At 42.2% G+C, this 25,151-nt stretch overlaps 1 protein-coding gene across 10 annotated transcripts in view; it reads left to right on the forward strand.

The window, feature by feature from the left end:
* The window catches only part of nfia (nuclear factor I/A), a 205,887-nt gene that overhangs the window by 14,156 nt on the left and 166,580 nt on the right, over positions 1 to 25,151 (forward strand). The gene's annotated exons all lie outside the window — the stretch shown is intronic.

Consider the following 25,151-nt stretch of genomic DNA (forward strand, 5'->3'; position numbering starts at 1 on the left):
AGATAAGCGACATATTTTGAGGCCAAAAAATCCCACTGCAGACTCCTGACCTGGATTAGGACTTAAAACACTGTGAAGTACCCTTGCAGATTTCATTTCTCAAAAACCAGTGCTAGTCAGTGAAGAGACAGATTTAGAGAACCTTCACATTAGAGCAAACATTTTCCCTAAGTTAAACAGAATTAGAGTTATTCACATTTGCAGCATTGCACACATATGCATTTATATATTTTAAAAATTGATTTCCTGTAAGATTGCACTATTGTTATACTACTATGAAAATATGCAATTTGAATATGCAAAATACACCACAATTAATTCCCAGGTTTTCAGAATGGTCACCAACATAAAAAGGCCGAAAAAATGACCTAAAAACAGAAACTGGAGTTAAAATAATCAGTATTTTGACTTTGGTACCAGTTTTGTTAGGGGGATTTTCCCCTCTGTTTTAGTTCAATGATGAAAAAATTAAGGACATTTATTATGCTGTTTCACACACTTCCTAGCCTGGACAGAGTTTGTACAAACTCGCACTGGAAAGCAGCACCACAATACTTCTTGTCATTGTTTTTTTTGAAAAGTGGATTATTTCCATTCTGACCACTCGTAAATGTTCCAGGCCACTTTGAAAAAAGGAAGCAATTCAATTGTCTTTTTTTTTGACTTGCAGAGATACATGTTCTTTTTTCCGTTGTATTATTTGAAAGGTTGTTTGTCGTGCGTGCTCTGTGAGAGATGGCATTACATTTCCTGCCCAACCAAGGCATTAAACGCGGTTGGCACCACGAGGAAAGTGATGGCGAGAGGCAGTGACTCTGGAAAACGCCAAAGTAAAAATGGTGCCAAGCCTTTGTGTTTTTTGTTTCACTCCATTCGCTAAATAAAATCTCACACCCTGAAAATGGGACAACAGTCTGTAAATGATGAGGGGAGGTCGTACTTTTTAATGTATTTTCAGAGGACAACAAAGCTGCTGAAATCTCATAGACTGTATAGCGTACAACCCCAAAAGACTTTTTATTTATGCAGTTAATTGACAATAAACAAGGGTAGTTCTTCTTTCTATATTAATTTGTAGATGCTATTCCTTTAGCCCCTGTACTGTGCTGTAGCTTGTTAACGGGCTGGAAAAGGAATATTCTGTTTTGTCCAAGACACAGAACTATCTAGTACTGCTGTGTCAGACTCCCTGCAGTACTCAGAAACACTGTCTTCTGTATGGACATGTGAGAAAAATAATAATAAATAGTTGTTGTGCGTATTAAAAGTAATAATACTGCAAAAACACGCTGCTTTCTAAATGTAGTACGTATTTCTCTATTTTCTGAGCTGCATCTGTGTGTATCAGTGTGTGTGCTGTTGTTCGAATGTTCTTTGGAAAATTTGGAATTCGGAAATTCAGAAAATATTTCTTCCGTACATCTTTCACCAAAAAAGGTTAAGTTACTGAAATGCACTTCAGTATTACCGAAAATAAGGCAGGCTTTTATTTTTCCTAGATTAGAATTACAAGTACATTTGATAAAAAATCAGAATTTTATCTCTCTGCGCTTATCTATCTATAAGTGGCACTTAGGCATATAAAATGGAGAAAAAAAAAAGAATTCAGGTACTTGAAACCATGCAGTCTTTTAACAGCTAATAAATCATTCAGGGGGAAAGGGGTTTTAAATGTGTCAATATTTTTCAATAGTTCTATTTTCATGACATTTTCTGTTCTCACAGTTTCTGCAGTTTTTCAGCAGAAAGTAAGGTGCTGTCACGTTATTTCTAGATTTGTGTGGTATGTGTATACAGTATATGCGGAACACATAAAATATAACAGAAAAGTGTGGAGACCGAGAGTTCAGAGGACTCGTGATTTGGAGGGAACCGCAGGCAGCTCTTCTGCACTGACTTTGAAACAAGTGCTAGCATTCAGTCAAATGGACTAGAAAGCCTTCTATTACCCTTGTAAAGCTGAAGGCCTTAATTACAATAATTTCCTCTCGGAGTCTAATTTGTTTCTTGTAGAACAAGCAAGATGTAAAATCCTTTTATTGTGCGAACTTGCCTTGCCTGTATAGGAGCGTGTGAGGAGTGGTGTGAGCGCTTCAGCTGGCGCAGTGGGTTCATTTCGGAAACGGGCCCCTCATGGTGTCAGTGTTCATGTGACTTGAAAAGGCCAAATCCATTTCAGAAAAAAAAGCCAGACAATGATGTTCAGGTTGTGTTTAGGGCTCGATGGCATTGCAGTTAGCTTTGGGGAATTACAAACTGTACGTGGACTTATTTCTCCGTTTTTACAAACCGTATGTGGAATTATATCACAGTTTTTGTGTGTAAGTAAACAATATTTTGAGTCATAATGCAAAATGGGAATCACACACACATGTGAATAAGTATTTTACTGTATTTTTATGATTTTGCGGGATAAAAAGATTTGTAACAGATGAGTGTAGTTGTTTAAGCCCGGGCTGAATTTATAAATGTAGAACCTACGTTTTTTCATCTAAAAAAAAACCCCAGCACATACTAATACAACTCACTTTGTGAGGCACACAATTTATAACCATAAAGTCTCTAAATACTGTGTCCAAACAGGATTTTGTGCACGCCAACCCAACTGTTCATTGAGGTACAGTACTTCGTCCATGTTGTGGTGAATTCCTTTTTTTTCTTCCCTTCAAAGCAATAGTAACACATTGAAGAAGAGTACAGTAGATAAAACAACTATATTCATAATGTAGACTACACAGTCGCTATTGATGAAAAAGGATTATTTCTGATCCATATTGAATCTGGCTCTATTGTACACACAATGTATCGTGTGTCTCGGCTTTGTCCAGTTTCCTGTCTTTCAAATTGCCGTAGTATCCCAGAATCCTTATTTTCTCCATCTGAAATACAGCCAGGCCTGCAGCCATTGGTCCCACAGATACTGCAGCAATGGCTTCTTAAGTTGGACATGCGCGAAAAAATAAACAACAACAATCTCCAAAAAAACAGCCCCCCCACCTCCCCGCCACCACCCTACTGCCACACTGGTGGGGAAAACAGAGCTGTGTTCTGAAGGGCTGTGATGAAATTGGGAATACGCTGCAGCATTTGAAAGAATCTCTCAGCAAGTACTGGGCCGCTCACGACAAGCTTTGCAATACCCATCTTTCTAAAGTTATTATTGTAGGGCTTAAACAGCAACTTTTCCTTTTTTTCTTTCACTGTTTTACAAAAGAAGCTGACTGGCAGGTCTGGCACTTTTCAGTGCTGTCTTTCCCCTCCCAGCCATTTGTCCTTTCCGCCTGCCGTCCGAATTCCGAGCAGTTCCAGAGCCTCCTCCGGCACTGGGCAGGGAGGGAGCTGCTGCCTCCCGGCTCTTCTGATATCAAATTCTTTGCAGTGCCAGGATTGCATTCACCGACCCGTTCTGTCATCCTTTCAGATCTTTCCGAGCGTTGTCTTTTGCGGGGACCCGTCGGAAATGTGTTTTTTTGGCTCCCGTGTGCGGGCGGCCCTTCGTAATGGCGCACTACAAGGCCGGTTCTCGATTCCACACTTTCTTTTAAAAAAACAAAAAAAGCCTCGTCGGGCCCTCTTGTAAAGCCGCGTCTCTGTTAACGTTGTCAGCGGTTCGTGTCCTGAGAGGCTGTGTGGATCTGTTGTGGTATAGCTACCCGTGCAAGCTCTCACAATGCTCAGGCCTACTAACGAAGGAAAAGAGATTCATTCAGCATCAAATAGTTGTAGAAAATACTTAGGTTTAATGATCCGCAGACTTTCCAAACCTTTTTGGGTCATTTTTCTGGAGTGCTGTTTTTTTATACCCACTGCTGTTTATTTAATGAATGGGTGTTGTGCTACACTTTCATCTCCAACTTACGGTTTTCAACATTGCAGCGTTTGATGTTTTAGAAAGAAATGGTGTCCTTTTAGTAAACTGGGGTCCTAGTTAGCCGGGGAGGATGCATCTAAAACAAACAAAGTAGTGGCTGGAAACGTGATGATCTGCCCCGTTCCTCTGGCAGAGAAAGACGAAGAGAACAGATAACCTTTTTGTTTGCATTGACTTGCTGTGCCATTCAGCCTTCCTGAGTTTGCATCAAGTGTCAAGTTAAGAATGATATTGTGCAGGAGAGGAAAAGTAATCCCTCCTCACCTCCCCTGGAGCAAAACTGCAGCCTGCACTAATTTACGGCCTCATTCTTAAACAGGCGACCGGTGTCAAAATCAGCAGAGCACCAGGCACGTGCAAAAGGTCAAGACTTAAGTTGTTGAGGTTGCGACCTTAGCTACTAGGCATTTGACCTCTTAGATAAACATTGATCTTTTCTCATTAGCGGGCATTCAAGCGAGGGCTTTCTTTGGCTTCTACGCCTCTCTGTGACCTCCTGCTAATGCAAACACGTTGTGAGGGAAAGCAGACTGGGACTTGAATAAGTTAAAGTTGCTGGCAGGCTCAGGAAAGGTTAGGACAGTGTGGCCACCTTGTCTCGCCTTCCCTGCCGATAACGATGCAGGTACACGAGTTGGCCGCTGTCGGCATCGTTGATAATCAATTACTATAGAATAAACGACTGGAACCCCAGGTACAAAATGAGTGACATTGTCTGGGCATGGAAGTAAATGCCCAGGTCTGTAATTGTTTGGGGGAGTCTTCTGGAAAGTTTCTGAAAAGAAAAGAAATAGTTACTATAGTAATATGGATATTTACTTTAAGCCAATGTCGTGCCTTTGGCCAGAGCCTGGATCTCCTGTATATCAGCTAAGGCCGTTCTGGAAGTTTTGTGGGATGGAATTGGAGAGTGATTATTTAAAAAATTCCGAAAAGTTTAGAAATTTAGGAAACTTTAAACATCATGTTTGTTTGATGAAATTGCAAACAGATTTGTGTCCTCTTGATCAGCTGAATTTGCTCCTTGGCCAAGGTTTGTATTTACTTTTGTGCCGACTGGTGTTTATTTATGACGAGTGTTTGGTCACTGTGGCACTAGGAAGGATATAATAATGATGAATTAGAAATACATTTACTGAGAGTGTGTGTCTCTGTGCGGGGCGTTGTGTACACACACTTTCTTTATCTTGGGCGCCCAATTTTAATCTGTCTTAATAGCCTGTGTCCCACAAACTTATATTTTATTAATTGTTATTAAATTATTATAATTTATTTATGTTAAATGTTAAGTTATGTGTTATTTGTTAAGTTTTTTATCCATTCATTTTTAAAACTGTAATAACTTGTGGACTTGAACCTACAATCCAGCTTCGTTCTGTAATTTCCAGTCTCATTTCTTTCTGCTTGTGTTTTCGAAGATCTGACGCTTGGTTTCGATAAAAACCTGCTCAACGCTACGACTGGAGGAATGCTCTGTACAGTATAAAGATTGTGCCTCTTCACAGAAATAACTTTTTCTCTCGGTAGTTCCCCTCGAGAGATACCACTCTTGTCATCTTCTGTCTATCCGACCCTGCCTGGCCTATAAAAGGGGTTATACAGCCCTGCTTTGGTTGTCTTGTTGGTGTCAGGAGTTGCTGAAGTAAACTGTACTCTTGTTCTGTTCTTCAGAGTGTTTTGTTACTTCTTTTCTCTGAAACTCGAAACAGGTTATCTCCTGCCATCTCTGAACACACTGAAAGGCAGTCTCACTTTGTACTGTATAGAATTTACATAGCGAGAGTACCCAGGCAGAGATTGTTATGCGCAAAGGTGTCAGTCCTATTTTGTTGTCAAGGCCCGTAGGGAGACTCACTTTTCTTTTCTGTTGAACCCTGCTTAAAATTTTAGAGCTGTCCTGCAGTTAGCTTCGATGGAGGGGGGTGGTGAAGGGGAGACAAAATAAAAGTTCAAAATCACAAAAAATCTATCCAGATTTCCCGGATTTTGGAGGGAGACTGTGCAGCTGTTTGTTTCCAGCCCAATCCCATTTGTAGCTAGTAGCAAGCGTGTGAAGGCTGCGGGAACAGTGAGCCTTTGTTCGAACGGTACATTACATGAAAAAAAAACTCAGTTATCTGCTGAAAAGAAAGTGGCCGGTAGATGGTAGTTTGCTTTGTCGCCACAGGGGTTGTCTGATAGTAACAAAATCTGCCAATATTTGCTGGCTGACTTTCACTTGTCTCAAGTTACAGACGTTTTATATTTCCCTTCCTTTCCATGCGCCGAGGAATAGCAATAATTTGGAGCTATTTAGGGCCAATGTGGGATAAACCACAGTCTTTGTTGTGGTTACTGTAGTACACACTGTGGGCTGGGGCTCTTCCCCCTTTTTGCACACTGATATTACAGCTGGGACCCCCGCAACACTACCAAGATCTTCGCGTACTGACGCACACACGCACACATACGTACACACACGCTCGCACACGCACACACATACAGCGTCAAATCTTGGACTGTTTGCTTTGCAGAAGTTCAGCTCAGTAAAATTCAGGCCAGCACTTCATGAATGTCAGACCCTTAAAGACTGTATCTCACCTTCTTTGTGGCCAAAGCCGTAGAGTTTGCAGACGTATGTTACTAAAGTATCTTGATTGTTTTGCTTTACAATTTTTTTTTCTGGCAAATTGTCTAAATAATGATAATAATAGTTTTCCTTCTATAGTACCAAAATCCACTAGTATATTGTCTTGTGATGAGAAGTGGTCATGTTGCAAGCTTCGTGTCAATCCTTCCAAATATTTGATGTATTTTGATGCCTAAACTTAGACTTGTATCCTATTAAGAATTTTGGCAACAGCTAAAAAATGGACCAGCCTGGCATTGAACAAAAAGTGACATGGATGGGAAAGGTATTTGCTCCATTTCTTAAATCAAGTGATGCTGTACAGCAGTCAGGTTACCATACAGTTCCAGAAACTTCCATACCACAGTGATGGCCTTGTGTAAACAATGGTTGCAGTAAAGCCATTTTTAATATTATTGGCTTTGACCTTCTTTTGAGGCCCCTTTTTTCTCTTCCAGTGTTATTGGATTAAATAAAGCAGATAAGAGTTTGGGATGCAAAATGCATTGGGATTTTTGCTGAACAGCATAACCCTTCAGTGGTTAAATTTCCCCAAAACATGATTGCACAGCACATTCAGGTAATCCGTTTAATGTGTATTGTCAACACTGATCTCTTTCCTAAAGCCTTACAAATTCGCAGATTTGGAACATATTTTCTGGCACCGAGTGGAGGATTTAAACAACACGCAAACAAACGAAAATGTTATACTTATTTTGCCACTGATCCATTAACCATTGTGATCCCTATTACCTCCTGTCCTGCGATATTTTGTGGATTAAAAGTAAGCTGTTTATTTTATCCTATTGCATTGTGATCGGATGCAGTTTAAACTTTATTTTCCATAAAACGATAAGTGCACTAATGCAATAACGATCTAAGTAAAACCATCCAACTTAAACTAACCATCCAAGCCTTGTGAGGGACGAATATGAGCCTTGCGTGTCACCCAGCCCAGCAATAATAGAGTGCTGTATTTTGAAACGGGGAGACCAGTAAAGTTTTCTTGAATCTTGAAGTTAATGGCCATTAATTTTGAATTAATGTTAGAGCGTGACAAAGGAATTAAGCTTTCAAAAGTGGCAGAGAAAAATTACTGAACAGTAATGAGTTTTTAAAGCATGCCTTTATTGCTTTCTGAACATTGCCATGGTTAGATTCTATAGGAGCACAGCGAGCTGATTTTCATAGCTGTCTGATGGAATTTTTTTTCCTCTCACTAACTGGCATTTGCACTGCTTTGAGAACTCCGAGCCGCCTTGTTGGACTTCCTCTGTGGGTATCATAGTTTGTTTGGAGCAAAACATTGCCAGAAGTCTCTTGGCTGCAAACGGGTTAAACTACATTAAACTCTGCGGGAAGAGGTATTCATAATGGCTCAGACTATTCAGGCCTTAAGGGGAGTAGACATTTTTTCTCATTTCTGAACAGCAGCTTTGGCTAACTTCTGAGAATAGACTCTTTGTATCCAGATGCCATTCAACAAGACGCTCATTGTCTTAAGCCCCTGCTAGGAGAACGGTAGTCTTTGCCCTGCCTTTATTGTGCAGACTTTGATTGTATTAGGACTTGATGAGGACTTCATTTGAATCGTGGGCAGACAGCTCATGTGCTGTTTTGGCTTGAGAACTTTGGAAACTGTGGTAATCATCTAATTACCTTCAAATTTTTAAAAGCCATGAGCAAAAGAAAAACAGGTATAAATTTGGGTGATTTTTTTTTTACACATTTCATGACAGTGTTAGGCTTGCGCTGTCTTTTCTCTGCTCGTCGGCTGGGTAGCCTTGACATTCTGAATGTGCTTGGAAAAAAAGACATTTGCATCCATCTGTTGAAAGAGCAGAACAATGGCATCAAATGGCAGTGACAAGAAGAGAAAGAGGGAAAGTGAAATAGTTGTTTTTTGGGAAAACAATAGCACGCTTTCCCAGAATGCCTTGGGAACGACATCCATGAACCCCTGTGGCTGAAAGAGTGTTGCAGAAGTGAAGGTGGGGGGAGCTCAGGTGTGCGGTGGGGAAGAAGGAAGAAGAGAGGAAGATTGAAGGGGAGGTGAGGGCTGCTGATAGGAAAACGCAGAATCGGGGGGCTGTAGGATCTGCAATAGACTGTGTCACCCAAGAAAAGCAAATATGTCAGCTGAACTGAAGTACAGCGCCACAGCATAGTTGGAAGACTCTGCCTTTTCAGTGGCTGTTTGAAGTGTGACCTTGACTCCTTTGGGATTGACATGTGAAAGCTGCTGAGAGGATGAAAACCAGGGGCTAAACTGTGTGTTAGGATGAGTATTGTGTCAGGACAGCAGGGGACTTCTGCCTCCTCTCTGTGGAAGTGGTGCCGTAGACAGGGTGGGGCACAACGGGATTCGTGTCTTTGTTTACCCAGAAGTTGTGTGGCGAGCAAGGTGAAGGGAAATCAATTTTTAGCGGCCTTGCGAGCAGCTGGTGGAGGTACGTCCCAGGTGACGGAGGAACGCAAAGGGCCGGTCCACAGGATTGCAGTTAGAAAACACAGAGCAGAGAGAGGAAGGAAACCTCAATGGAAAGAGATGCTTTGTAATGGATAACGTGGTCCGTCTTTTTTAGAATTCTTTCAAAAACTAAAACACTCTTACACTTCAGGAATACTGCTCCTCTTCAATACAGTGGATCTCACCTGCCAAACACATGCTTGCCAGAAGTATGTGCCTTCACGCTCTTCCAAACTAAGAGTGTGCTGTTATATAGCACGAGAAAAGCAGAGTAAAGTATAGGAAAAGACAGTCCAATCACCTGTAACCATAGATACAAAAAATGAGAAAACATGGCAGTGCAGAGCAGATGCATGGTGCACTAGAAACAGAAATTCACTGTGGTAAGTTTTCAGAAGGACAAAAGCAAGATCCTAACTGGATAAATAGGGATACTGATGTCTGCTGAGAGCAGGCTTACAGTCACACCAACACTTTGTCTCTGTCACTTCATAGTTTGAGTAAAGAAAAAGGCAAGAAAGAGAAAATGTTTGAGACCGAATGTGGAGTATGTACATTGTTCTCCGCAAAAGGACTTATCCTTTTGCATACTATTTAATTTCTCTCTCTCTTTTTCGGACATAAAACATTTCTAAAGGGTCCCCATCGACCTTTCATCATAAAACCATCCGTCTTAAGCTTAATCGCCTTTTAATAAGAGCTCCCTCGCTTTTCTTAAAAGAAGCGATTGCGTGAAAGAAAGCGCCAGAGGTCAACACAGGATTTGTTGATTTTTTTTTTGAAGTTGCTTCCTTTGAGGAGAGGCACACAGGGTGTGAAAGTGGGCGAAAGAAAGTGACTTTGAGGTGTATAAAGGCGAAGGCGGATTTGGAAGATGTTTCTGGTGGGGAAGAGGGAAGACGTGCTGTGCTGCATTGTACAGCGGTGTCAAAACCCCCTGTTAGCAGCCCAGCTAATGAATAGGCGCAGTGGAAATTTCATTTAATGATGATTTGGCTGCCTGATTTTGTGGCTTTATTGCACAGTCGGTACAGTATCCTGGACTTCAGCCTGTGACTAGGAACAAAGATAGGCCTGCCACTTCAGGAGCAGGGCCATTGTAGGAAGCCAGTTGGGAGAAAATATAAAAGCCTGCGCAGACATGAAACAGGACAGCTGTGATGGTCTGTGGGGAAAGTTGGTACAGATGGTGAAAGAAGTGAAAATAAACTACCGTATGGCTGGTAAAATATAAAAGAAGACTTGGGGTTTGTTGAACCGGTTTCTCACGTTGTTGGTGTGCACGTGTGTGTCTGGGAGTGTGTGCGTGCACGGTTTCTCCGTTCCCGATCTTCTCCCCGAAGTCCACCATGTGTTCCTCTCGGACCCGCACCTGCGCCGTTGAATTCTGCCAGGCCGCAGAGGAATTTTGCGATTCCTTCACGGGACACCGTCTTTCCTTTGGGGGAGAGCGGCGGGGGTTTTTTTCCCGTCTGGGTAAAGTTCTCTAGATTTCCAAATTCAAGTTTCAAATTGGCAAAAACTCATGCGCCAGCTCGGAGCCAAGGTCACTGGAGCTGCTGCTGTTAGTTTTCTCCTTTGGGCTGCAGACCATGACTAGATGGGCTTCTCCGTCACATTTCCAGCAGTGATGAAGTAGTTAGTGACTGACCCTACATGCTCCTGTGATATATTGCAGAAAGAAGTGAGCTGAGCAGACTATCTATCTGTCTGTAGAAGTAAATATCTGTCTGAGAATGTTCCCCCAGCTCTGTCAGGAGCAGTTTGCCTTGGTGTACGTGTGTCTCTATGGCCTAAATGGACTTTGCCATGCTTAGCTAAAAGTCGTGTATTCACTGGACCATAATTACAGTATCTGAATTTTGTTTTCCCCCTTTTTTTACTTTAATTTGCAAACTGTGTCTATAACATCCACAGCTGGCTAATTCAGCCTTAAGCAAGCTACCCCGTTTCTAATTCACATTTAGCTATTGATGGCTTAAGCGCTCGCTTTTAGAATATTCTCCAATGTTTATGAGTTTGCGTGGAGAGTTGAATTCGAGTTATTCCGACCCATTCTTGGCAGTGCACAGAAACCTGTGCTGTAGCAGTCCACCTTGGGGGAAATTCTGGGGTGTTTGTAATGCAGTTTGTCTGCTGAATTCGACTTGACTGTTGTAGCCATTTGGGTTTCTTCTTTCCTTTCAGGTATGTTTACGCAAAAGCCTGTTTGTGAATAGAAATGTAGCGCAGGCTGTGATGGTAGGGTCTTTGCATAAGAAATGGAGCCATCCATTTTCTCCTTTGTACACGTGATGCGGAGGCCGTCCTCGCGTTGTCCTGGAAAAGGACGGATTTCCCCGTTTTTAATTGTGCTTTAACCCTCGGAAAAAAGCAAAAAAGAAAGACGGAAAGAACGAGCTTTGTTTCCATTTCCATCTGATTCGGCGAACTGTCGTAGAGTTTTTCTGCCAGTGGTCGGCGTGTGGGGGCGGCGTTTCAATGGCTTCCACCACACTGTGATTCCCCTGCGTGTGATGCATAAATTTCACGCCTGTTTTTTGCTCTGTAACATAATTTCTCATGCCGAATATGGAAAGAAATTCAGCTGCATAGCTTTGCTTGAATTCTGTGAGATACAGGAGAGAAAACATTCAGGGTTAATGTGATCTGTAAGTTTAGTTTGTCACTGGGGGCCACGTAGCTGGGGTTAACGAAAAAGAGTAGTGGAAGGATTTTGATTCTGCAGATTTAAGAGTGCCGTCCTGCTGTCTGGAGGAAATCCAAGAGGTAAAGGATACAAAGGACCCATTTTGTCTTCGGCTGTTGCTCAGCGCTCTTGTGGTGGCGCTTGTGCTTTTTATCGGTTTCTCTGTCTCATCAGATGTTTGTTTTAATAATTGAAGGTTGGACGAAGCCTGGTTTGTCGGAGGTTCCTTTAAATTATTGAACCAGCGGTACTCCTGCAGTTGCGCCGTCTGCTTGGGCTGCTAGCGACGGCACTCATTTTGCCGAGCACAAAGCTCGCCTTTAATGGACGATTAGGTCCATTTTTCGAAACACGGGGCGCCTTCCAGAGAACGCAGTGTGGGCAGAGCCCGGAAAAAATAACGTTTCAGGAATGAGCCATTTTATCTCTCGTATGGTCTCGTGTGTCATGGAGACATAAAAGAGACCAGGTGCAAAATGGACATGCTGCAGTCGCTAGTTACTTCAGGAAGGAAGGTGTGAGCAAGACTGGGGTTTATATGTTGTAGTGCTCGTACTGGGGGGCTGGAGAAGCTAGAGAAGTCATGTGAAAGCCAGATTATCTTGGTGCTGAGTGCTCTGGGAAATAACATAGATGGAGAACCTTGCTTTCATAGTGCATCGCATGGCAGACTCAATACTGGCATATGGGCTTAGTCCTGGGTACGTTTTGGGCTCCCACCCCTCCTGCCTCTCCCAGCATTGTTCCTTGTGAAGTGAACCAAGGGTTCTCCGCGTGTGGATTTCAGAAGCAAATTTCCCACAGAAATAAACAATGAGAAAAAAAGGAAAGCCCCCTGTTCTTTATTTTAGAAGTATAAGCTTTGTGGCACTGGTTGTTGTCCTTCTTATTAGGTCTGTAGTGAAAGATGGCACTCTAAAATGAGGTATCTGCTCGTTAGGTTCGCTTTTATCTCCACAGAAATGCATTCCGGAGCGTCTGCGCTCGGGGCTAATTTACTCCAACCATAAAACTTTTTGGGAAACAAAAGAAGCACTTGATTAGTGGTGCACCATCTGGGAATTAAAGCCTGTGTGACCAAGCTAATTGGTAAATTTGTCTTTACAAAAACTCCGTCTGAGCCCACTGTTTATATTTAAATCACGGCCTTTTCTTTCGAGGAACAGTCTTACTTTTCAAACCGTTCTCTGCAATTGTCGGTCGCCTGAATTGCAGGACAAAAAACGCAAACAAACAATGAAAACCAAAAATTAAATGGCGTTATTTTTTTTGTGTGGATGCTAAGACGCCGTTTCTTTGTGGAAAAGCAAACAGCTATTTGAAAGATGTGAAACTCTTATTTTTAGAGAACCCTTAACACGTATCTGGGAAACAGGGGTCTTCAGGACTGTATGTGCTTGTGCTTCTCTTGGGGTATTCAAAGCCTGTAAAGAATCAAAACACTTTTCAGGTTGTTCCTGGACAGATGCCAACCACATGTGATCATCAGAGATGGTATCGCCACCTTCAGGCAGAAAACAAGAACTTAGAATTAGGCTAACCTTAATCACACATCTGAAGAGCAGAGGTGAAACTCAAAGAAGAGAGGGTAGCTCCCAGGGAGAAGCATATACTCACTGCAGTGGAGGGAGGAAAAAAGTCTGGAAGTGGATATTATTTCATTGACCTTGAGGACATGACTGGGCAGTATGTTTAATGATTAACAGCATGTTTCAGGTATAACAATGCGCAGGAATGAAATGGGTTCTCCCTTCTGTAATGTGGCATGAGGGTGGGCCTCTTCCTAGAAAGTTGGGCGTACGTCAGCCAAGTCTTTTCCTTTCTCCCTGTCCGCAGATAACAAGTGGAAGGTCCTATCCTGCTTTCCTACACACAGAGGGTATGGTTCAAAGTCAAAGATACAGAGATAACGCAATAATCAATCATAGGCACTCTCCACTGTGTGACCAGCCAAACTCTGCTCTCTGTGACCAGCCAGGCAAAAGTTAGCGCCTCTCTCCTGCAGTTGGGACTGGGGCTCTCACATGTCTTAAAGAAAGAGAGTCCCCTTCCTGATTTTGACTGAGAATGGAAGGAAAGCCCGCGCAGCGTACTTAATCAGCTCCTTTGACTTGACGTGTCCCTCAAAATAATAGCTGTTATAGCAACAGGCTGAAAACATTTTGTCAATCTGGAAGCAAATGAGGTGGGCTGTTCAGTCATATACAGTATATAATACAGTATATGGTATGATCTTTTTTTTTGCATTTCAATGACAACAACCTTCAAAGTGTCAGTATGACAGCATTGGCAGTTAATTTTTGGCCACAACTATAGTAAGGAAAAGTAAAGAAAGACAGCCTTAAGGGTCTTAGTAGATTTATTTCAGTTATCCTCCATAAATAATCAGACATCGGTCTGCAGTATCACCAGTGTGTTGGTTGCTCTGCCTGCAGCTCTGGCTTCAGCAGAGGAAATCTTCAGACCTCTCTGCGGCTTCTTGCTAATTAAATTCCATTGCTATCCATTAGGCAGATAGAGTAGATGGAGCCTACTGTATAGCTGACTCAACATAGGTATGCCACGAGTCTTTAATAGGCTGTCATGTGCAGCCCGGCTTTTCCACAATCAATTCATTTAGCAGAGTTATAATGTCCGGTCCTGGACTCTTCAGAAAGGACGTAAAGAACAGTAAAATACAAGCCATACTTAAGCAAAGACAACCTCCTGCAGAGTGTCAACTGTGATTAAAAAGGCAACAGAACATTCAGTGGCTCAATCAACATGGATGTGATGGCTGAACTATCAATGTAAAATGTAATGTAATGGAAAATATTCAGTTGAGTCGGCTGGTACTACCTGAGGCCTGACTCACCTGAAGTGATCTTTTATTCGGCAGCACTGTACAGTACATAATTTCAGAGCCCTGCACCCCAGGAGATGGGGAGAGGTCTTCTGTCTGTGTCTGTAGTCCTGCAAAAATCTCAGTCTGATTTTCTGCACTGAGCTCTTTTTTATTTTTTCGCTAGCCAAATCTCAGCCATCTGAGTGCTGTGGTTGGGTTTGTGCTGAAGCGGCAGGTAATACTGCCTGTCTTGTTTATTTCTATTTGCCTTTTCTGTGGGGGGTGGCACAGCGGTGCAGTGGTCAGCCATGGTACCTTGTAGCGCTAGGGCCCTGGGTTCAATTCCTGGGGTGTTATCTGTGTGGCGTTTGTATGTTCTCCCTGAGTGTATCTGGGTTTGCTCTGAGTTGTTCATTTTCCTTCCACAGTCCAAAAACATTCTGGTAGATTAATTTGCTTCAGGGAAAAATGGCCCTGGTGTGAGTGTGTGTGTGTCTGTATCTGTGTGCGCTGCCCTGTTATGGACCAGTGTCCCGTCCAGGGTGTCTCCTGCCTTGCACCTGTTGCTTGCTGGGATAGGCTCAAGCTCTCCCTGTGACCCTGCATTGGATGAAACAGTTGAAAAATGGACAGATTTACCTTTTGTAAAGTAATAAGATCCATGTAATTAGCTCTAATACAATTGAGATTTTATTTAGTTTATTATCCAATTTGGTCTCAACATCTTTACATTTGGATTCTATACAAAAAGAACGGTTTTTACAATTCATTAAAAAAATATATTATTTCAGAATTCCAGTAGCCTGCAGAGACAGCCCTAAGCTGTAAGTGACCAGTCCAACAGAGTTACCACCTGATCCTGATATCATAAGGTCTTAGAAGTGAGGCTGGGCTGAGCTTGTTCAGTACTGCAATGGGGGATCTCTTAGGAAGGTCATGTTATGGCTGTAAGTTGCACTGATGGACCAGTAGGTGGCACTCAACCCCCTGGACCAGAATGTCCAGTCCATTGGCAACTATAATGACCGAGAACACTGTGCTGTAGAAAGCAGTGTCCCTCTGATAAGATGCTGAATTGTAATTAAAGACTCCGTAATACTGGTCACATATAAGAGTAGGAATGTTAGCCCTGATGCCCTGGCCTAATTTCACCCTGGAATTGTTGCTGGGGAAGTACTCTTCTCACTTCTCTACTTGATCTGATGTGCAGTCGGGCTTGGTGCATGTCATCCAGGTGAGAGCTGCAGAGCTGGTCTGCTCCTCTATGTAAAGCAGTCTCAGTCTTTTGGGGATGAAAAGCATACAAATGCGAGGAATTTTCTTATTTTTACATATGTCTTTGGCGCAGCAAAATCTCACATCTCAGGTTTTCTACTGGGTGGGAAGAATACAGTTTTGCTCGGGGGTTCATATCTTTTTGCAAATAGCGTTCGAGGGAAAAAAAAAGACAGAGAGACATGCAATAACATTTTGTTTCAGTAGTTTAACAAGGGCCCTGTTCTTTGATTTTTTTCCCACCTATTTGATCTGTTTGACGTGATGCTTTCCATTTACACTTGTACTGGTGCCTGTAGGAGATGGTGTCCCTGAGGCTCCCTGGCTGTGCCGTGACTGTGGGAGAGATCTGGACTCTCCCACTTCTGGCTGGGGAAATGGCTGGGTTAGAACTGCACCAGGAATTCAAGGGATTCCTGTGTCAAACAGAGATTGGTGATTGGCTGTGACAGCTCGTACACCGCTTAAAATGGGGTTCAATTTCAACCTGATAATCACACACAGTGGTGGCCAGCGCCAGCCAAGGAATAATGCTGTATGGTCACGCTGCCAGTTGGAGAGGAAATAGCACAAGTGAAGAGAAGATGGTTCTGACTGTGGATCAATCTAATGGTTGACAGCCAGTCCTTTTGAAAGCCTGCCCAGTTTACCGCAGTTTGGAAGCAGCCACAGCAAGGAAGTGCGGGAGTCCACAAGAAATTAAATCTCCCTCATCTCCACTTGCAAAGGCATACAGAAAATGGGCTTTCCCAAGCGGATGAAACTCCTACAGGAGTTGGCGGATTGTTTTTTGAAGCAACAGCTGATAAAGTGTTATGAATTGCAGTGTTCTAAACCGCTGCCTGTATTTCTCATTTCTCCTTCTTTCATGTGGGAAGGGAGAGGTTGTGAGCCCACACTGATGAGCTCGAGTTTAGCTTCAGTAGAGTCTTGGTGTAAATCTGAGGTGGAAGTGGCTCTGCAGGATTACAGTCCGGTACGTCTGGTATCTGTGGATTAGAAGTCAGGCTCCAATGTGTGCGAAAGGCAGGAGGCTTTCCTGAAAGCAGGCTTGTGATTGTTTGCAGTAGTCTTCCCAGTGGTGGAGCATGCAGTAGCATATGGCCAGCTTTATTAAGGCTGTGCACATTGTGCCCTTCCTGACATTCTTTGGATCGCAAGGCTGTCCTTCCTATTAATTAATATATATGCTTAATATTGGTTTGGCTGAGGCTTTTATCCGAAACAGCTTACATTTGCACCCATTTATATGGTTGTATATTTTACCTGATAAATTTGAGTGAAGTGGCGCTGTCTCACCTGGGATTTGAGCTGCCAGAACCCTTACCACTCCTGTACACTTCTGCTCATGTACAGTAAAAACACACTTACTGTAGAGACGAGCTCAGGACAGGCCCTTTTCTGCCAGTGTGTTATCACGGTTGTAAACCCAAAGCCTAAAACGGGCAGTGTGGAGGAAGCTGTGGTCTCCCAGCCACAATGAGGTTCTAGCCACTAGCAGTGATAAAGAGATAAAGCTGTTTGATTGTCATGAGAGAGGGCTGGATGACCTGAGGAGACAGAAGTCTGAATAGGACAGTGGAGCCTCAGGGGCTGTGAAACTGCCGCTCAGAAGATTCAGAGAAACATACGGTTGTCTCAACCTGGTTTAGTCTGGACCAGTGTAAGTGACAGGTGGCCACACCTGCTGCTTGGTAAATGTCTTAATAAAGTGGTCAAAGACGGGAAGATTTCTTTGTCTCCCAAAGGCTTTGAAAATCAGTTTTAAAAATATTTTATATCCCTCTAGCTTTCACTCTTAAATTCTTGTTCAAAAAAGGCAAAATGTTTTATATCCACTGTATAAAAAGCATAAATTAGATGTCTGTTTTTTGGACCCAGACTGAAAACATATGCCTTAGAAAGAAAAGGTTTGCTCAGCTTGCAGTTTGGAACAGGAGCCTAGTGAATCGATAAGCAATCATATCGAATGTTCTGTTTGAGCGTCTTTAAGCTGGAGTGCATGTTAAATGGCACCGTTAGAACAGTGATCTAGCCTGACAAAAATCACACAGGGCTGGAGGATAAGAGATGAACGTGAGATTCCAGGGCACAGGAGCTACCCCTTTCGTGGCACAAACAAAAACTTTCCTGCTTTTGATCGCCAAGATCAGCTTTTGCAAGAAGCTGTTTGGAAAATCCATGATTAATATTCCTGTGTTGAACGGACTTTTCTCTTCCCCCTACTGCTCAGTGATTTATGAGTCCCATTTTTTTGTTTCTGTTTTTTTTTTTTATCCTTAAGAAATATTACCTTAAGTGGTGCTCCAGATAAGGGTTGACTTGTCGATAAAGCTTTGCTGGGACTCCATAAATATATAAACGCAATTCCTTCCCTAGCACCCTTGATGCTGTAGTATAGGACAGGTGGTAGGTACTCAGAGCAGCTAGAGAGGTCTTCCCTCACTTCCAGGAAGAGAACCTGCTCTTTTCAACAGTTGGGCCAAATGAAAGGAGCGCTCAGGATTTCCACACATGTATCAGCATGTGTACTGTACTTGCAACACATCTCTTATCAGGGACATTTTCTTGTAGAAAGGCTTTGAGGAGCCACTTTTAAAGATGTTATATAAAATAAAGTTTATTATTATTTTTTCTTCTATGTTCTTTTGATTTATGGTGAAATGCATGTTTCACTCCTTCCCTGCAGTGATGGAACATGATGTTCCCCTGTTGTTTAGGCTGCATATTTGATCAGAATGGCCTCCTTTTTCCCCGCACTCTAGTCATTATTTTATTGAGTCGGGCACCTTTTTGTAACTTCTGATTTCACTACATTTTATTTATTTTTGTGCCTTGTGTTTTTGAGTTTGTGCATGCACCCGATTTCAACATTTTGTTCACTTGTTTTTTTTTTATTTGCCTGTGAACAGACCTCCTTTTATTGCCAGATCACATTAAATAAGATGCTGCATTGGACCTTGATTGTAATCACTTGCAGGAAGCTCTGTCTGAATACATAAGCTGCCCTGCTGCATAGCACATAATACATTACATACATTATTACGAAATAATAAAAACAGCTTTACTTAAGACATACAGTCCTATTGTAGTTCTGTTTGAATAAAAGGTAGGATTAAATATATTCACACCATGGATTTTTACAGTCCCTTTAAATATATGACCTTTTACAATACATCTCTGACTTAATAAGTACTTTTATTGTTAATCTGTTTCCAGAAGGAAATTAGACTAAGTAGCTTTTTTTTTTAATTTAAAGCCAAAGCACCTTTTTTGTTATTGTAAACGATTGAATTTCTGAATCCATTTCATTAGTAAGGAATAAGCAACATTTCCCTTACAAATATACAAGTAACTGCCCGTTCGGTTTCTTTTCCTTACAGTCTTCCATTTCTTTACCTGCTTTTTACAGCTTCTCAGTTACAGTTGCACCAGTTTCGGACAGTCATCTTGTGGAGGAAAGAGCGGTTTCAGAGTGGCCCTGATAACATTTGTGCTCTAAGCTCTTGTACACAGGCCAAGTGGCAGTAAGACAATGAGCCTGATAGCTTAATCTCCAAATGAACAGGGTGATAACAACGCAAGAGTAATGGTAATACTGGTAATAATGATAGAGATAATAAAAGGAATAACCCAAACTGCCTGTTAAGACTTGAATAGGACTCAGGCTCTGTATAACCTCAATTAGAATCCTTAAATGAATACAGCCTAAAAAGGGGTGAAGATTTTTACAGAGTTTGATTCATGTATTCCATGGAAAATATAACCACATAAAACTTATTGAGTCACGGCTGAGAATGGACAGATAAGGGGTGCACTGATGACTCGTTTATTAGGTCCCTGCTGGAGCTGAACGGATGTGTTACAATTTTTTTTTTCTGGAGTGGAGCTGTTTGAAATGCTGTAGTGTTCTGGAAAAAAAATGCGTGAAAAACAACAAGAAACAGTTAAAGACTCAAATTTTCTGTCTCGTTCAGCCTGTAATGTCACTTCTCAATTTCACACCTTTTGCCCGGAGGGCAGTGCACTATGCAGAGCTGTGCAAGACACAGCAAGTATTATTTGGGTCCTGACAGCCAGTAAACAATGAAGGATCTATATTCCTGCTGCAGTGCTGAAGTTGAGTTAGATGTTAACCCCTTGTTATCTACTCCTATTAATGCTGCACTAGGATAAAGGTCACAAAACTGAATGGCTTTAACACTCTGTACTGTGTACTGCTCATCCAGTTCAGAGTTTCATTGGTTTGGTTGCTGTGCCCAAGGCCTGGGACAGGAAAGTTTGAACTATGGGTCACCAGCCACTGTCCAGCATCTTCTCAAAACAAAGGGATGCTCTTAACCCCCTCTAGTTGTTTGTGGTCTCGCACAGTAAATCTGACAGCACTTGCTGGGATCCATTGACCTAAAGTTCCGATTGTAGCATTTTGAAACGAAGAAAGTCACACTTTCTGTTTATGTTTGTATTTGTTGTCTTTTATATATAGGGGATGTCTTGATAACAATCTGTTTAGCAGGAAAAGGCTAAAACCCCGTGCCCTAGGAAATAGCAAAATACTTGTAAGGGAATGCATCAAGGCTACACCCAGTCACGTTGTTGCATTTGCACAAAAACCTTGGCCACAAACCATCCTTAATTTTGGGACAGAGAGCATTACTGCTGCTTGGGCACTCAGGTCTGTTTTAGGAAAGCTGGTAAGTATAATTCCTCAAATTTGTAACGTAGCTAGTGTACTGCGTCGTGCCAGTGTTTGGGTTTTAGCATGTGGCATCCCTTTGAATATGCCCTTGGTCAGTTCTCCTTTCCAGCTGAAGACTGCGATCTGCCGGTTATGAAACAAGGCTGTGCTGCTTTTCATGTCAGAGCTCCGGCGCAGAGTGTTTTTCTTCATTAGTCCCTCAAGCCCGGTAAACAGATGATGCTGATCACTCATCCCAGAGTTCAGCCGTGTAACTTCCCAGTTGAAATGTGTAGACATGACTACACAGGTGCTTTTGTCAGTTGTTGAACAAGGCTACCTGACAGTATTCTTTTTTGCTGGGTGGAGATGTATGCAGTGTACAATTTTCACAATGTAAGACTTTTTTTTTTTTAGAAAGTGGTGGTTAATGATAAAAAGCATTGTATTCTGAAATGTATCACATGAATGTGCTTTGTTACACTGGGACCTAGTGAAGATACAATGACTGTTAATTATCTTTTAAAGTGAGATGTGTTGTAAAATAAACCCAGAAAACTTGAGGAAATTAACTATAGTCTTAAGCCACCAAGTGGGGAGATGATCCCAGACTTGATGGAATGAAATATGTCCAAGCACACTTTTAAAAGGAGTAAATAGTCCGTTGAGGGAATTCGAACCTGTATTTCAGCATCCACCTTATAGATGAATTATTTATTTGTTTCTAAGCTTGAAATTCACATATTGCAGTGCTGTTATTTCAGTACCATAGACATTGCGATGTTTAATAACTGCCCTGGGGTGATTCAGAGAACACAATTAATGGGCCAATATTTGTTTCTCACAGTGTTTTCCAGGGAATGGTTAAAAGACTGGAATTTGGCCTTTGGAGAAGAAGCTCAGTAGTTTCACTGTATTGACAAAGAGCTGTTTGCGTCTTCAAATGGGCTCCACGCTCTCTAAGAGTTAACTCCAAAATCCACAAGGAGCACATTCTTATACACTGTCTGCTGCTGCACGATACAGTCTGTGTAAAAACAAAGCCAGCAAAACTTCCTGTTACCTCCTTTTCCTCATTAGCATCTGAATTCCTATTCATCAGTTTATGCCCATTATCGCCAAAGTGCTCAATTTTTGTGTTCTGTTAGCCAATTGTAAAACGTCAGTCTGTCGGTTACAAAATAAAACAAAGGGCGAAAATGATGGCATTTGTAAAAATGTTATCACCTCATAAAAAACTAATAGTAAAGACATGGAAGTGATCTAGGCAGAGCAAGGATCCTGCTTCAGCAGCTGCGGAGTCTGGAGTCCGAGTTCCCACAGCTTCGTAGCAATGGATGGCATTATCCTGGCATATTTTAATTCACGCTTTCGCTAATTAACATCTCATTTGCATAACTCATTGCACCCCCAAAACAATGCTGACTTGCTTAAGAGTCCTAATCCTAAGCATCTGTGGTTAAGATAAAAGTAATTTGTCCTCTGAAACGACTTTCTTCTCTGCTCCACATTGACTGCCTCTACCAAACGCTGGTGCCGTCTTTCAGGAACGAAATGTAACATAGTTGTTTTCTTTATGTGTGAAGCTAGGCACACCGTTTTTTTCCTTAGATGAAAATGGGATGAAATGATATCTTTAAAAGTTGATATCCCAGAATTTCTTGTAACAGGTGATTTGTATACTGGCATCATACGGTATGAATGAAAAGTAGTTCACTGAGAGAAGTGATTAAAGAAGTGGGAACTCTGCGGTGATACGTTCATGGAGAGTCTGATGAATCAACTTTCTGAACGATGATGCTTAACAGTAGGGCAAAAAATTATTGAATAGATATTTATCTTTCAAGCAACCAAGACCTGCGCTCCTTAAAATCGCCTTAGCTGCGCGATAGGGACATTTCTTGTCTTATCAAGCCCCTGACTGCTTGCAAACCAGCGGACACTGGTTTTGTTTAAATTAAGAAAACGCTTTTTTAATTTAATCAGTTCATATCACTTGAGAGAGTGTTTACCACTGGAATTCAAGGAAATTAGGTCATTACTGTTTTCATTCGGTGAAGTCCCTAAATGCTGCAAAAGGGAAAATGTGACATTTCACAGGGGAGGAAAGAGGCCGAGCGAATGTTTTTTTTTCTTCATTTGAGTTTTCTGGAAATATTTCTGGAAATTGTGGTTTAATAATTTGAGGGGAAAGTCTAACAGGTGAGTGTCTCACAGTGGGGCGACCGTTATGCAGTCTGATACCGTGGGCTGTGCGCAGCTGAAAGTCTTTACCTCTGCTAACATGCTCCTGAGTGCGGTTGGTTTAATGACAGCTGGAGCAAAGGGGGCTGTTACAGCACGGATTTCTTTGGTAATCCTAGTATTATCTTCCTTTGTAATCTTATAGTTTTGCTGTGTATTTTAATAGAGAAATACTGTCAGCCATTAGATAATTATCTCTAATTACAATCGCTCTCTGATTCCCATAATTTCCCTGAATCGGAACAGGCTAATTATATGATTTAACTAATCAGTGGGGCTAACTCATGGCTGTGTTTTGTAAGCCTTATGCAGGAGCAATGGAGAGTGCTTACGCCGAAGTTTATGAAGCTGACTTTTTACAGTCACATTAGGCATCTGATAACGATCTTAAATCCACTTGTTAGGCAACTTAAGCATTTTTCATAAATTGCATTGAACAGTAACTTGCAAGATTCTAAGCTCAGGATCTTAGCTTCTAAAGTAGACTGTGTACATAAATTACGCACCCGGGTTAAAAAGTCTGATCGTTCTTCTGTTAATGTTTTGAAAGGCTGCCTTGCAGAGAATTACTTTTCTCAAGTTTGGCTACAGAGCTATCTCCCTTCCCCAGTGTTATCAGAAGAGAGCCCCATTGAGAGTCTTCCCATTGCTTCAGCTGCTTTCCTCTTTCAGAAAACGCTTCTCAATCAGCTTTCTTTCCGCGATGCACAAATCCCAAGGTCCTAAGGCGATCCTGTTGCGTGCATGCGCAGGATATGCGGTGTGTGAACATCACAGATTAACCTTAAGGTTTCTTCCAATTCTATTTCTATTTTCCTTTTGCATCCAGCTCCCTAACATATGGCAGGATTGGAATCGTTAATATGCACTTTGTTACTTTCAAGAATGTTCAAGCAAAAACAATCTGACGATCTTTTCCGAATGTTTAAGTCTATCTGCCGCAAGCAAATTTTCTGCACTGTACTTGTCCTGTGGTGAAGAGACTCACTGAGGCAGTTTATAGAACCAATGGCAATGACGTTCCTTTGTGTCTGGTATGTTATCTAACAATCTAACAGGGCTTACAGGTACACTTCTCTGTTCATTCTGGTGCAGGTGGCTCTGCAGGAGGAACCTTGCATGCACGTAATGTGTCTGCCCCATGGTGTTCTCTCATCAGCATCAGTCTCTCCTCTTCTGGCCGTATCAACTGAAAGGGAATATGCAGAGCTGCACGGCAGACTTCTGTTCTTCCCTGCCCACAAATTTAATTATGTCGACACGAAAGCTAACCATCAATAGAGCAGTTGTTTGCGACAAGAAAATGGGTGATTTGCCATAAAACTCCTTAAAGAAACTTAGCAGATAATGATCAAGCAAACGGTAGCATTGCTGTCTTTTTGCTGTCATGAATCTATTTTCGTCGCAGTCAGGTTTAATTCTGCGCCTGTGGTGTGTTTTTAGAATGTGATGGGTTCTTAAACTTGGACGGCAGCATCCCTGATGGCCATTCTGTGTGCCAATAAGTGAAGTCCTTCTCTCACTCCTTTCACGGCCTCTGACTGTGCAAAAAGCCTGAAGACTGAGGCTAAACTTTGTCAGATTCATTCAAACTCTGTGGTGCAAAACTCCCTTGGTGCATGAGCTTGTTTGTACAGTAGCACGTAAGAATACCTGTGTGTTGTGGTCAGGCACTACAGACTCAGTAATCTGAGCAGGGAGCTGCATGGCTCTCTGCTGTGCAGTGTGCATCCTTTCTGTACGTGGGGAGGGTACAGGAATCGGACTTCATCTGAAAACATACTTATTAAACATAATGGCCTTACGTTACTGATGCTGGAGCATGCACTGATCCAAAGAAAAGCACTACCGTATACCCGTTAAAACTGTGAGATGACATCACAAGCACGATGACAGCATGAGCACTTGGTTTTCAAGTGGTGGCTCTGTGGCTAAGGATCTGCACCTGTGACTGGAAGGTTGCCGGTTCAAATCCCGCAGCCGGCAGAGGAACCCTACTCCGTTGGGCCCCTGAGCAAGGCCCTTAACCCCAACTGCTCCAGGGGTGCTGTACAATGCCTGACCCTGCGCTCTGACCCCAGGCTCTCTCCCTATCTGTGTAGGAGCAATTGTCTTCAAAGCAGTTCAAGGTCCTTTTAACTCTTCTCATGGTGAAATGCATCTAATTGCCTTGGGGGGCTGTTGGGGTTTTTCTACATGTCCCCTTGTCTTTTGCAGGTGATGCCATTGCACGTCATGGCTGTGGCCATTTTGATTATTGCTCCTCTAGCGTAGCAAGAAACACTGATGAGGATGTCAGCATTCACCCAACAGAGCCAATGTGGGCGTCGGGATGAAAATCGGGCCAGTGGTGACTTGAGCCATAGCAGTTACGCTGGATCTTGCGATACTTATTCAGCAAGACATCTAGGCTCTGTCTCTTTGAAAGGGGATTATACAGCAAAGTGGTTTTACTTTCCTCATATTTAAAACAGATGTAACTCTCCATTGTT

This window comes from Atractosteus spatula, chromosome 11, assembly GCF_055471065.1.
Source record: "Atractosteus spatula isolate fAtrSpa1 chromosome 11, fAtrSpa1.hap1, whole genome shotgun sequence".
Classification (NCBI taxonomy): domain Eukaryota; kingdom Metazoa; phylum Chordata; class Actinopteri; order Semionotiformes; family Lepisosteidae; genus Atractosteus; species Atractosteus spatula.